Source organism: Pleurodeles waltl, chromosome 3_1 (genome assembly GCF_031143425.1).
Source record: "Pleurodeles waltl isolate 20211129_DDA chromosome 3_1, aPleWal1.hap1.20221129, whole genome shotgun sequence".
In the NCBI taxonomy this organism is placed as follows: Eukaryota; Metazoa; Chordata; class Amphibia; order Caudata; family Salamandridae; genus Pleurodeles; species Pleurodeles waltl.
Window position 1 is genome coordinate 1,450,506,456 of NC_090440.1, and position 14,520 is coordinate 1,450,520,975.

Consider the following 14,520-nt stretch of genomic DNA (forward strand, 5'->3'; position numbering starts at 1 on the left):
AGGCACCTTCACCTTCTGACACAGTGCAGCCCTCACCTCCAGCAGAGGCTGGCAGGATGACACCACCACCACCAGTGGTCATGGAGCCTCACCTCCAACTGAGGCAGTGCAGCCCACTCCTCCTGCAGAGGGTGCACCTTCACCTGCTTAGACAGTGCAGCCCTCACCTCCAGCAGCGGCTGCCCACGAGGCACCTTCACCTGCTGACACAGTGCATCCCTCACCTCCAGCAGAAGGCATGTATTCCACCCTCCTGGGACTGCCGTTCAAGGACTCCCACCAGAACCAGTGGGCAAGTCACCCACATGAGAAACTGTGACCTTGCACTCCCCAGCACAGAGAAATGGGCATGGAGCCCCATCCAGAAGCAGTGGGCAAGTCTCCCACCTGAGAAACTGTGAACTTGCACTCCCCAGCACAGAGAAATGGGCATGGAGCCCCATCCAGAAGCAGTGGGCAAGTCTCCCACCTGAGAAACTGCAAACTTGCACTCCCCAGCACAGAGAAATTGGCATGGAGCCCCCTCCAGAAGCAGTGGCCAAGTCACCCACCTGAGAGACTGTGATCTTGCACTCCCCAGCACAGAGTAATGGGCATGGACCCCCCTCCAGAAACAGTGGGCAAGTCACCCACCTGAAAGACTGTGAACTTGCACTCCCCAGCACAGAGAAATGGGCATGGAGCCCCCTCCAGAACCAATGGGCAAGTCACCCACCTGAGAGACTGTGACCTTGCACTCCCCAGCACAGAGAAATGGGCATAGAGCACCCCTCCAGAACCAGTGGGCAAGTTCCTGAGGGCCCCCCCAACCCCCATCCAACTGAGGTGCCTGCCCATTTGCAAAATTATGCCCCTGCAGAGTTCTGTGCAGATGAAGTCAGGAGACAAGTTGGGCCTTGGACTGCACCCTCTGGCCATGTGGGCCCTTTATACTTTGGACTGGGCATTGGCCCTTTGTGAACATTTGTACAAATCTCTTTTGTAGGAAGTTGGCTCTGTATGTACTATTTCAAAGTAAGAAATAGTGTGCACAGAGTCCAAGGGTTCCCCTTAGAGGTAAGATAGTGGCAAAAAGAGATAATTCTAATGCTCTATTTTGTGGTAGTGTGGTCGAGCAGTAGGCTTATCAGAGGGTAGTGTTAAGCATTTGTTGTACACACACAGGCAATAAATGAGGAACACACACTCAAAGACAATTCCAGGCCAATAGGTTTTTATATAGAAAAATTTCTTTTTAAGAACCGCAGGTTCAAGATTTACAAACAATACTTTAAATGAAAGGTATTTCACTCAGGTAAAAGTGGACACTGAAAAAATCAACAGTTCCTGGGGGAGGTAAGTAAATGTTAAGTTCACAGGTAAGTTAAACACTTACGGGGTTCAAAGCTGGGTCCAAGGTAGCCCACTGTTGGGGGTTCAAGGCAACCCCAAAGTTACCACACGAGCAGCTCAGGGCCGATCAGGTGCAGAGGTCAAAGTGGTGCCCAAAACACATAGGCTTCAATGGAAATAGGGGTGCCCCGGTTCCAGTCGGCCAGCAGGTAAGTACCTGTGACTTCGGAGGGCAGATCAGGGGGGTTTTGTAGGGCACTGGGGGGGACACAAGCAGGCACAGAAAGTACACCCTCAGCCGCACAGGGGCGGCCGGGTGCAGAGTGCAAACAGGCGTCGGGTTTGCAATAGGATTCAATAGGGAGACCCTGGGGTCTCTTCAACAATGCAGGCAGGCACAGGGGGGGCTCCTCGGGGTAGCCACCACCGGGTCTAGGCAGAGGGTCACCTGGGGGTCGCTCCTGCACTGGAGTTCGGTTCCTTCAGGTCCTGGGGGCTGCGGGTGCAGTGTGGTTTCCAGGCGTCGGGTTCCTTGAAGCAGGCAGTCGCGGTCAGGGGGTGCCTCTGGATTTCCTCTGCAGGTGTCACTGTGGGGGCTCAGGGTGGGTCAACTCTGGCTACTCACGAGTTCGCAGTCGCCTGGGAGTCCTCCCTGAAGTGTTAGTTTTCCATAGGTCGAGCCGGGGGCGTCGGGTGCAGAGTGGAAAGTCTTACGCTTCCGGCGGGAAGCGTGTGGTCTTTAAAAGTTGCTTCTTTGTTGCAAAGTTGCATGTTTGTTGAACAGGGCCGCTGTTCTCGGGAGCTTCTTGGTCCTTTTAGATGCAGGATAGTCCTCTGAGGCTTCAGAGCTCGCTGGACCGTGGGGGATGCGTTGCTGTTGCAGTGTTTATCGAAGTGGGAAGACAGGCCGGTAGGGCTGGGGCCAAAGCAGTTGGTGTCTCCGTCTTCTCTGCAGGGCTTCAGGTCAGCAGTCCTTCTTCATCTTCAGGTTGCAGGAATCTGATTTCCTGGGTTCTGGGGTTCCCCTTAATACTGAATTTAGGGGTGTGTTTAGGTCTGGGAGGGCAGTAGCCAATGGCTACTGTCCTTGAGGGTGGCTACTCCCTCTTTGTGCCTCCTCCCTGAGGGGAGGGGGGCACATCCCTATTCCTATTGGGGAAATCCTCCAAAATCAAGATGGAGGATTTCTAAAGGCAAGGGTCACCTCAGCTCAGGACACCATAGGGGCTGTCCTGACTGGTGAGTGACTCCTCCTTGTTTTTCTCATTATCTCCCCTGGACTTGCCGCCAAAAGTGGGGACTGTGTGCAGGAGGCGGGTATCTCCACTAGCTGGAGTGCCCTGGGGCATTGTAACACGAAGCCTGGGCCTTTGAGGCTCACTGCTAGGTGTTACAGTTCCTGCAGGGGGTAGGTGTGAAGCACCTCCACCCAGAGCAGGCTTTTGTTTCTGTCCTCAGAGAGCACAAAGGCCCTCACCACATGGGGTCAGAAACTCGTCTCTCAGCAGCAGGCTGGCACAGACCAGTCAGTCCTGCACTGAAAAATTGGGTAAAATACAGGGGGCATCTCTAAGATGCCCTCTGTGTGCATTTTTTAAATAAATCCAACATTGGCATCGGGGTGGGTTTATTATTCTGAGAAGTTTGATACCAAACTTCCCAGTATTCAGTGTAGCCATTATGGAGCTGTGGAGTTTGTTTTTGACAAACTCCCAGACCATAAACTTAATATGGCCACACTGTACTTACAATGTCTAAGAATAGACTTAGACACTGTAGGGGCATATTGCTCATGCAGCTATGCCCTCACCTGTGGTATAGTGCACCCTGCCGTAGGGCTGCAAGGCCTGCTAGAGGGGTGACTTACCAATGCCACAGGCAGTATTTTATGGGCATGGCATCCTGAGTGAGTGGCACAACATCTGCTGCAGCCCTTAGGGACCTTCCCTGGTCACAGGGCCCTTGGTACCACTGGTACCTTTTGCAAAGGACTTATCTGTGTGCCAGGGGTGTGCCAATTGTGGAAACAATGGTACATTTTCAGGGGAAGAACACTGGTGCTGGGGCCTGGTTAGCAGTGTCCCAGCACACTTCTCAATCAAGTCAGCATCAGTATCAGGCAAAAGTGGGGGGTAACTGCAACAGGGAGTCATTTCCTTACACTTACTCAAGTAGGTACCACAATTCTTGTCAGGGTGAAGTCGCAAGCAATCCCTTAATTAACCTGCGCTCAACCTGCTTGTCATAGAGCAGGTAAGCTTAACTAAGAGGCAATTTGTAAAGTATTTGTGTAATACTTCAAACAGCAACACAGTGAAAAACACACTACAAGAGGATCCCACACTAGGTAAGAAATAACAGTAGAGTCATTTTAAATAAATAATACAAGACCAAAACAACAAAAAGCCAATCAGTAGAAACAGAGATTTGCAAGTTTAATGATTTCGTTGAAAATAGCATCAAAAAGCACAATACCCTGACTGTGAATATCTGGTCGCACTGGACTGGGACAAAGTCACAAGATTAGGCTGACTACGATGGAGTGCATGCCGGCTGGATGGATCCATTTAGGCTCGCTGAAGAAAGTACCTTAAATCCTGCTTTGCGGAGCTTTGCGTGATATTTGGCGAGGCTGCAATGAGAGGGCCTATGTTATCATTGAGGATCTAGTTGACAAGGCCTTGTGGTGCAAAGTCCTACATCAAGGATGTGTTGCACAGTCAGGGCTATACATCCGTTCCAAAGAGCTGCAAGGATGTAAAGCGGAGTCAAGTGGTGTTGTCAAGACCCCAGTTGTTGAGGGATGTAAGGGCCTGCACCACACATGCACTGTGCAGGAAGTTGTTCTGAGGAGGTCACTGACCTCAAAGTCAATGGAAGTCTTGGCGATGGGTCTAATCTCCACAGTTTCATTGATGCATTGGTTTTGCTTGGGGTTGCGTGCACAGCAGAGGAGATAGGTTGGTTTCACTAGGATCAAAGAGTCTGGAAGAGAATCTTAGGCCCACTTCCAAAGGTCCCAAACTGGGGTGGCATCACTTGATAGGTAGACTCACAGATGGCAGAGTCAGGGTTCTAGGTTCCCAGTTGTTGTAGCCTTCTTTCTCTGAGGCTGAAGTCAGGTGGCCAACCAAAAAGCCCTTGTAGTCACTCTGGGCTCCTGGGTTCAACAGAAGCAGGTCTAGTCCTTCTCATCCAGGCAAGAGGGCAGCAGTCAACATGCCAGCACAGCAGGGCAGCAGTGCTTCAGAGCAGCAGTACAGCAGAGTGGCTGTCCTTTCAGCAGCACAGTAATCCTTTCTCCTGGCAAAGTATGTACTGTACTGAAGAATTGGTGTCTGAGGTCCAAACTGTATACATAGTGCCCTCCCTCTGGAAGGTGGAAGAAGCTTCTAGAGGTTTCCCTTTGAAATCCCCAGACATCCCCAGACATCCTGCCTTCCCTCTCCTGGCTCCAGACTAACTACATGGGACATGCAGACCTTTGTATGGAAGCAAGACACAGCCCATATGTGTGTAAGCTGGGCTCAGCTCTGTCTTCCCATCCTGTCAGTGAAGGCTCATCCAGGCACACCTAAGCTCTCTATTGTATGTGGTTGTCTAGGAGGAATGCACAAAGCCCAGCTTGAAGATACATCTAATCATTTGACCGAAGGACAGGCTATAGTTATTAAATGACTAAAGCAAGAAAATGCCAACTTTCTAAAAATGGCATTTTAAAAACTGTAACTTAAAATCAAATTTTTTAGAGAGGATTTGCCATTACAATTCTAAAGACACTAAACATGAATGGGTGCTTGCTCTCACTTGGAAATTGCAGCTTATTCAATGTAACAAATTAGTTCCAATTATTATCCTATGGGAGAGGTAGGTGTTGCAGAAATGAAAAATAAATTTAAGTGTTTTTCACTACCTGGACATGTAAAACTTAAAAATGCATGTTCTACTTTTTAATTACACTGCGCCCTGCCCTCTGGGCTGTCCACCGTCTACCCTAGAGGTGACATACATATATTAAAAAGAAAAGATTGAGTCTGGAAAAAGATTTATTTGGCCAAGTCAACATGGCAGTTTAAAACTGCACACCCACAGGCTGCAATGGCAGGCCTAAGACATGGTTAAAGGTCTACTAAAGTGGGTCGTATAAGCAGGGCTTCCGGTCCACTAGAAGCAATTAATTTACAGGCCTTGGGTACACGTAATACCACTTTACTTGGGACCCATAAGTGAAATTGTTATGCCAGTTCGGGATAAACCAATGTTACCATGTTTTAAGGGGCGAGCACATGCACTTTAGCACTGGTTAGCAGTGGTAAAGTATGCAGAGTCCTAAGGCCAGCAACAACGAGATCAGCAAAAATGGAGGAGGAAAGCAAAATGTTTGGGGGAAGACCACACTAAGACTGTCAGGTCTAACAGAAGCATTTTGCAATGTAGTATGTAACAGATACTAATGATATTCTTTGAAGATCTGCTCACATTGTCCCACCAAGTGTTAGTTATTGAATATCATATGAATCCATTCTTTCCTTAAAATCTGCTGGTAAGTGTTATGCATTATTAATGGAAATGGTATTTCAATTCAGAAAGTCATTGTCCAGAGGACCTCATTTTCCTCCATATTGATTTTACCTGTAAATCCACATATCTTCCTTATGTGTTATCTCCTCCTCTGCTATACCAGGGAGTGTTAATTGTATAGTACTTTACCATGCCAATATCTCTCTATTTACTTCAATTCCTCCTCTGCATCTGTCCATAACTCCCCTGTCACGGTGTCTACTGCGCTGTAATCCTTCTGCATAGGTGATATATGCGCCTCATCAGACAGGCATTTCTTCAGTGGGTGATTGCATACTTTTTAATATGTAGGCAATGTGCCTCCAGCTGCTGACTCTGCCTTCACTGCCTGCCTATTGAGCTCTATTATGTTTGGTTGCCAAAGAACAAGGCAGTGCTTGTAAGCCACAATAATTTTCTCACAGAGGGGTTCTCCACTTCACAAGATGCGAAACCAGAGTGTGTTGCTTCAGTAATGTTCATCCCTGTGCAACCATTTAACCTGGACCTTTATTTGAGTTGCTGCACATTTAAATTTACTTCATGCCGCTGCAAGCCAGATGCTTCAGCTCGTGCTAACTGCCATATACGCTTCTTTGCATGTAATTCTTTGCTGTGCCCCACTTCCCTAGGTCTTTGCTGGTATGCTCAATCAGCAGCTTCCATTTTCAACTCTGGCTCCCTTCCTACTCTTTTTTCAATATATCTGTATTAGTGTGATGATAAAGGCAGGCTCAGTAACAGACATTTAAATTGTTGTATCAGAAGTTGCCGTTCACCAAGTGCCTATCTGAGTGGTAGACATAGATTGCTGAGAATTTAATTGAATCACAGGCCCCAGGGAACAAAGTATTTGGGAGCCCTCGCAGCTGGTCCGCTGAAAGCGACGTCAGAGGGAGCAGTTGGGATTTGCCCTAATTTACCCTCAATCCAGAGGCTTTTCTAAATTGTCACAGAAGTTCTATAAGGTGCGGGATCATCATACTATTGTCTCGAAGGTATACTAAGGCATCATCCGTGTACAAAGATATTATATACCAGAGATTTTCAGTGTAAATTCCCCATCTTGAGACCTGCATCCTGAGTGCATATGCAAGTGGCTCCACAGTCAGGGCCAAAATAATTGGGGACAGGGGACAACTTGGTGTGTGCCACGTTCAATGCAAAATGGATTGGAGGAAGTGTTACAAGTTTTCACCCGGTCAAGAGGTGAGTTGTACAGTAATGCTATCCATTTCAGGAATCTGGGGCCTATCCCAAACCTCCAAAGCACCTCCATCAAGTAATCCCACTCCAGGGTGTTGAATGCCCTTTCACTGTCAAGCAATGCAACCAGGGGTGATAGCTCAATATTCTGGCCCAGTCCAGCAACATGAAAAGGTGGCGCAGATTTAGGAACATATTCTTTCTGGATATAAACCCATTTTGATCGGAGTGTATAATATGCTGTGCTATGGAAATCAGCTGGTTGGCCAGCACCTTGCCAAGGATTTTGTAATCCAAGTTCAGTAATGAGAGAGGGTGATAGGACCCCAGAAACAATGGATTTCTATGTGGCCTAGGCAATACTACCAGCACTACCTCCCGTAGGGTTGAGGCGAGTATGCCCTCAGTGTAAGTCATACTGTAGAACCTGAGCAGATGCAGGGCAAGTAGAGATTGAAAGGTGGAGTAGAACTCCACAAGCTAACCAGAGGTCTTGCCATGTGCCATTTGTTTGATCGCATCGGAGATTTGGACCCCCATGACAGGAGGTTCAAAATCCACCCACTGGGACACCTGTATTTGCAGGACAGTTAAGTTATTCAGAAAGGATGTAATCGACAGTGGGTCCACCATCTGCGGAGCCACGGATAATTTGATGTAATAAGAATGGAAAGCGGTGTTTATGACATCTTGAGAATTAAGCCAGAGACCCATACATCCCAGATGGCGGTGGTAGAGGTCCTAGGGGAGTCAGAGCAAAGGAGCCATGCCAAAAGCCTGCCTGCCTTGTTGCCCTCTGCGTGTTTCCTAGCTAAATCTACTCTGTAGTCTAGTGTGCCCAGCCTCTCCAGTGTTGACCTTTGTGTAAGCCTTGTCCTTGCCAGCTGCCTGGTCTGTGGGCAATAACAGTTTGTATCGCTGGATGTGTTTTTCTAGTGTGTGGAGTCCTCTGCATACAGTCAGTTTGGCCCCGTAATCCACTTTGATTGTGTGTCCATAGAGTACAACCTTGAATGCATTCCATTCTATACCTGTGCTCGAGACGGTACCCTATTTGTCCTGAAAATAGGATGTGATAAGGTTTGAAAGATCAGCACGAAACACCGTATCTTGTAGAGCATCCAATGGGAGGCACCAAGTAGGTATACACTGGCAGCTTTGTCCCCAACACAGCTGTAGTTGTAGGGGACAATGATCTGATAATGTGTGACCTAGGTACTCAGCACAGGTAACAGGATTGAGTGTGCCAGAGCTTCAATAAAAAAACTCAATTCTAGTATGTAGGTCATGTAGACCTGAATAGAAGGAGTACTCCCTAGCCGTGAGATGCAAGCTGCACCAGGCATCCAGTACCAGTGTATTAGAGGTCCATTTGTAAGTGCTGAGTGTGTGAAGTGGATTGTGGCCCCGGTATTGGCAGTCGGGAATGGTATTGGTCTGAGTCCATGACACAATTAAAGTCTCCACCCCAGTAGTAGGTGGCCAGGGCATCGGGCAGTAGTGCTGGAGTAAGGAAATGTAAGAAAAGGTTTGTGTTGGGTACATAACGACAGATGAGGTACAGAGGAAATCCATGCAATAGCCCTTCCAGTAACACTTATCTCCCCTCTTAATCAATTTTGGCAGGCAACACTTCAAGAATTAGCCCTAGCACCACCCAGATCAGGACTCCTCTGGTGTACCTGTGGTGTTATGGGGTTATTTTGGTGCTTTGCATAGCATATTTATTTTGACACTGGTCCTGTGGCCTGTGCCCTTTTACCTAGTTCATTTTATGTATTCCTTTTTATTAATTTAGCAAGGCTTCATTTATCAGAAATGTGTTATAATTTTTATCAGCTGTCCTTCCACGCAGAATTTGTTATTAGTTCTTTTGCACAACATTTTATCTTGTGCTCAGCTCAAGGCAGTACAAGGCTGTACATGATAATTTACAGAGTATTTTCTGTCCAAAAGTACAATGTCTACCTTACACAGAAAAGACACATTTTCATGTCAGGGCAGTTCTCAGAACAATAACACATTTTGTTATCAATCAACATGCTGCCTCAAATTAGATTAGAGGGGACATTCCAGCGAGGCATGTCACGCTGTACCACGTAATCTCAGCCTTGCTGAATTTGGCCTCGTCGCTCCATCTACTTGGGAGGATTGCCAGCAGATCACTGGCAGAAAAGCCCTGCTTGTTATCTAGGTTTGGAGACAGGGCTTCCTTGCAGAGACGAGTATGTGCAGATTAGGGCAAACACTGCTACCGCTCTCATGTAGATTCATGTAGATTCTTAATAGTGCAGGTAGGGTTTTTAGATTCAGTAGTGTGACTGGTTAGTCTGACTTTTTATCTGTTCCACTTTTCTCTTCACAATGATAATTGTGTTGTTTCATCTTCCTAATAATCAAACTTCATGCCCTTTTACCTAGTTCATTTTATGTATTCCTTTTTATTAATTTAGCAAGGCTTCATTTATCAGAGATGTGTTATAATTTTTATCAGCTGTCCTTCCACGCAGAATTTGTTATAAGTTCTTTTGCACAACATTTTATCTTGTGCTCAGCTCAAGGCAGTACAAGGCTGTACATGATAATTTACAGAGTATTTCCCGTCCAAAAGTACAATGTCTACCTTACACAGAAAAGACACATTTTCATGTCAGGGCAGTTCTCAGAACAATAACACATTTTGTTATCAATCAACATGATGCCTCAAATTAGATTAGAGGGGACCTTCCAGCGAGGCATGTCACGCTGTACCATGTAATCTCAGCCTTGCTGAATTTGGCGTTGTCGCTCCATCTACTTGGGAGGATTGCCAGCAGATCACTGGCAGAAAAGCCCTGCTTGTTATCTAGGTTTGGAGACAGGGCTTCCTTGCAGAGACGAGTATATGCAGATTAGGGCTAACACTGCTACCGCTCTCATGTAGATTCATGTAGATTCTTAATAGTGCAGGTAGGGTTTTTAGATTCAGTAGTGTGACTGGTTAGTCTGACTTTTTATCTGTTCCACTTTTCTCGTCACAATGATAATTGTGTTGTTTCATCTTCCTAATAATCAAACTTCATGCCTTTTTATATAGAAAGCAGTTACTTCAATAAAACATATTGAACCAAGTCCTGCTTCTGTTTGACTTTGCGTGTATGAGACTTGTGTAAAAGAGGGAAAGGTGTAGGATCTATTTCACCACAAATTCCATGAGAAGTCTTAGAGTGTCATGCATGAGGCTGCCACAAAGCACTGTTACTTTTGGATTTTTGTGATATAATGCCAGCTAGCCGAAAGGGTTAGGCTGACACTTACCAGATGGTGTGGGATGAGACTCAGTCCCCCACACGTAGTGGTGCTGCTGCCTGAAACCAGCAGTCTCGTCTCCATGAAGAGAGTCCTACAACAGTAGTCCCCAACAGTGTGCCTCTCCAGTGCCTATGGATAGCCTCTAGTACGGGGATGCTAAGTTGGTTCTCTTGGAGGAGCGCTATCTTGATCTTTTGTATGTGCAGGTACTAGTAAATGCTGTATGTCTTACATTTCAAGTCATGATTAGGATTTGCATCCACCTCTAGTTAGACATTAGTACCCATCTCGGCCTAAGTGAATTGCTAACATTCACAGTATTGCCCCCAATCATATCCCCACTTCCCACTCCCTGCCCCCTACGCACCCTCCACAGCAATAGAAAGATAAATAACTTGAGAAACAAAGTAAATAAACAATAAACACCCAACAGCCCCTCCCAGGCCAGTTCACCAACAAGTGACTGGCCATTACCATTGTGATGCTACAAAGAACAAAGATATGTACCAACATACATTTATATCACTGTTCAGGTGTGGGTTAGTGGTTATATATTAATAACAGCAACACTAAATGTATCTGCCTGTGCCCCCGAGCCATTGCAATAGCAATATATCCTCTCCCTCAACCCATAACTTCTCCTTATCAAAGAAATTCTGAAATTACATGTTGCCAGTCTTAGACCAGCAATCTATACCAAATCTTCAGCAGATTGAGGGATGACGGCTGGAACCCCTTCCTAGCAACATTCTAACCAGTGATATGGGCACACATATTGTTCCACTTCGGCAATCACCTGGGCTCTTTCTTTGCCAGCTTGTTCCCTTCAAGGGCCAATCACATTGTATCATTTGTGAGGCCTGTGATGTCTCTGTACTTTCCATTCAGTGGAGGAGTCTGTCCTCCCGGTAGAGGAGGTTGTGATGCATCTGCGCTCTAGCCATGTCTGGGCATCTTCAGGCACAATGTATATTTAATGCTGTATTCACGGAAACACCTCTTCATGGTTAAGAAGGAAGATCTGCGTCATTGCACCTATATGGGAAAGTCAGGGAAAATGTCTACTTGGAAATTGTCAATCAACTTGGGCCCTTGGCTCAAGTTACTTGCAGAGCATGATCGCTGTCTCTGTAACTAAAGGAGGAGGGCAACCACTGGCTGCAGAAGGACCCCTGGGGAGGTCTGCCCGGGGCCCTGTGGGCAGGTTCCACAGAAAAGAAGGTTGAGTGATTACCCTTTAACATCATATTTGCAAACCACTCTTCAAGGTACATTTCCGTGCTAGGGTCCTCCAGTTGCTCTCGGAGGCCCATGTCCCTCATGTTATTATATGTTGATCTGCCTTCCTAATCATCCAACCATCTCCTCAGGTAGTTGACCTCATCCTTCAAGGCCTGAAGGTGTTCCCAGATTGTGACCTTACTTTCAAGGGTGACCAGTGTTGATTCTGCATTGTCGACCCTCTCCTTTAACTTCTTATGGTCCTGCCTTACGAGGCCCATATCAATCCTCTGTGCATCAATTTTTTGGCTCTAAAGAGGATTTGATGTCTAGTACAGAAGTTCATCAAACCTATGTGAGGGTTCAGATAGTGTATTTGCCAGGGACATGTCTGCAGCACATGTGTCGCTGTCAACTGTTCCATTGACCCGGACTCCGGGTGTCACTGCTGGGGCCTTATTATTTTTCATGAGTACCTTGAGGAGCAAGGTGCATGGCAGGTCATAGTGCATGTGGTAGAGACCAGGAGGGCACAGGTCTGGTTCCCTCACAGGTTCACAGTTTGTGAGGGCCACATTAAGTGGTAAAGTATTGGGGTCAGAGCAGGTGAGGCACTTACCTGCCTCAGTGTTCCAGAGTAACCTACTTTGCCTGTCTCCTACTCCCGTACCTTTGTCTGCGGGCTCATCCTCCAGATCAGGAAACATGCTGTGATAATGACACAGTATGGGGATGCATCAGTGTCTCACCTCAAGAGACTGTTGTCGCAGGCCAGGGAGGAAAGAAATCTGCATGCCAAAAGAGCCTCCGGAAGAGTAGGTAAGCCGCTTGCCGCAGGAGTCGAGACCCGTGCATCTCAGAATAGAGTAATCCATAGACCCTAGGGTCTTTAGACCATTCAGCCTGTCCCAGTAATTCTATGGAAATAGTAAGCCCAGGAAGTGCTCATAAGCCCCCAAGGCCTCTCTAACATCTTGAGGGAGAGAGTGGTGCTAAAGTAGTTCTCACGCCTATTTGGACCTGTTTCTGCTTCAGGCGAGGGCAGGAGAGAAGACACAGTGGTGCTTTGGGTGCTGTACTCTGATCCAAGTGCATCTGGTGCAGGAGACCACTGGACCTCACCACCATCCCTGCTGGCCCTGTATAATGCACCCAGCTGCAGTGGGGTACACATAGTAGGTCGCTCGCCAATCTTCCACCTGACACATCCTAGCACACCTTGGGTCTCCGTATTAGGGCCACAGATTCAACAATGTGCTGCAGCCTCGCTGGGAAGATCTGACTAAAAAGTCTATTGTGCGATAATCTGGAGGCTGCAGAAGTGCAGGCGAGACAGGACGTTGGCCAATCCACCCCACGGTCAGTTTGAGGGCAAAGTATGTGCCATCCGAGCCCCAATGGACCCTTGTTCATCAGTTTATTGTGGGTTTTCTGTGTATCTGGTATGCTCCAAGGCCAACAGGATAAGCCGCGGGCTCAGTGTAGTGATGCAGCCCTGCAGGGGGATGGTAGGTTGTCATGTTGGGCATGGCGGTCAGCCTCACTCAGAAGCCAAGTCCAGGTGGGGTGCCCCCCGCCGTGCTGGTGAGCTCCACCGACAAAGGGCAATGTGTCTGGCAGTGAAGTGTGTCATGGGGTGGTACAGAATAACTGTTCACAGGCCGAGAGTAGCGGACTTGCAACTTACACGGTCACCATCTTGACCATGCCCCCCCCACCTATTCTTGACTGTATCAGTTTTATATTGAACTATATTGATACTCATAGGAGTATTGAGTGGGTTGAGGTGACTGGGAAACTGTCATCGTTACAACATGTACCAGCTCATCTCTGTGTCCCAGAAGATATCTTGAACTTCTTGGACTATGGACCAAAACATTGACCTGTGACTTAATGTTTGTAACCTTTATGTTAAGCAATTCATAAATGAAATTTCATAGTGTGTACATTTGCATTTTGGACTCTGTTGCATGCCACAAACTGTTTGTGGATGAATTGAATGGTAATACCAAAACGACTTTTTGAGCACTAATACACATTGCATATTAAGTAAGATATTTTCATTAGTTTAGTTGAGTAACCCTGTAAATTAAATATCTTGATTACAAATGGTAAGGATTGGGGTTCTACTTTTTTATACCTGCCTTTAGAGTATACAGCATTGTTATATAATGTTCTATGTGTGATATTTATCTTCATCTTTTTGTGATTTGTTTCTCACCTTTTTTTTTTTTTTTTCTCATCAGAAAAACCTGCATCCTGATTCACTTGGAATAGATCAATTCATTTTTGGATAGTGTCATGGAAAATTGACTTGGAAATTGTTACTTTTCTTGGATGGATGTTCTCCTTTGGTTTTTGAAGAGCTGTTTTTTTTTTTCAATACATGAAAAAGGCTTTTAGATTTTTGGGTGTGAAATTATTTTTTGAATTTTTCTGCATTACCTTTTAATCTTGGTTTTCATAAAGCTATTTTGGACCTGCAATGCGGATTATGTGTAGACTTGAATAATGTTTGACACCTCTTTGCACCTGACATAAATGTGCCCGGATTGTTAAAGAATTTTCTGCTACCAATGAGTTATTGGATTTATTTCCTGATCCCATTAATATTTTTCCTGGAAAGGAAATGCTGTTGGCTGGATCTCTTCCACTCCATCTTGAAAGCTAAGTGTTTGAATCACCTTCATCTCACAAGTGCCATATTCCAGCAATTATGAAAAAGGCCAATGTTCTTAACTATCAGGACCTGCTTTATTTATAATTTTGTAACACATTCTCTTTCATATTTGACCAAAATGAATTTATTTTATGATACCCTTGTTAATCACTCAGAGTTATATAGTAACTTTCCAAGAACATAAATATAGCTCAACCTCAGAATTTTGAATGTGACATTAAGTAGTTAAA

General features: G+C 46.1%; 1 long non-coding RNA gene across 1 annotated transcript in view; it reads left to right on the top strand.

Moving 5' to 3' along the window:
• LOC138285288 (uncharacterized) overlaps positions 1-14,183 on the top strand; it is a 70,769-nt gene extending 56,586 nt beyond the window's left edge. The window contains exon 2 of the long non-coding RNA XR_011201560.1: positions 13,857-14,183. This is a non-coding gene — a long non-coding RNA (uncharacterized lncRNA). The remainder of the gene's footprint in view (positions 1-13,856) is intronic.
• The last annotated feature ends 337 nt before the right edge of the window (positions 14,184-14,520 follow it).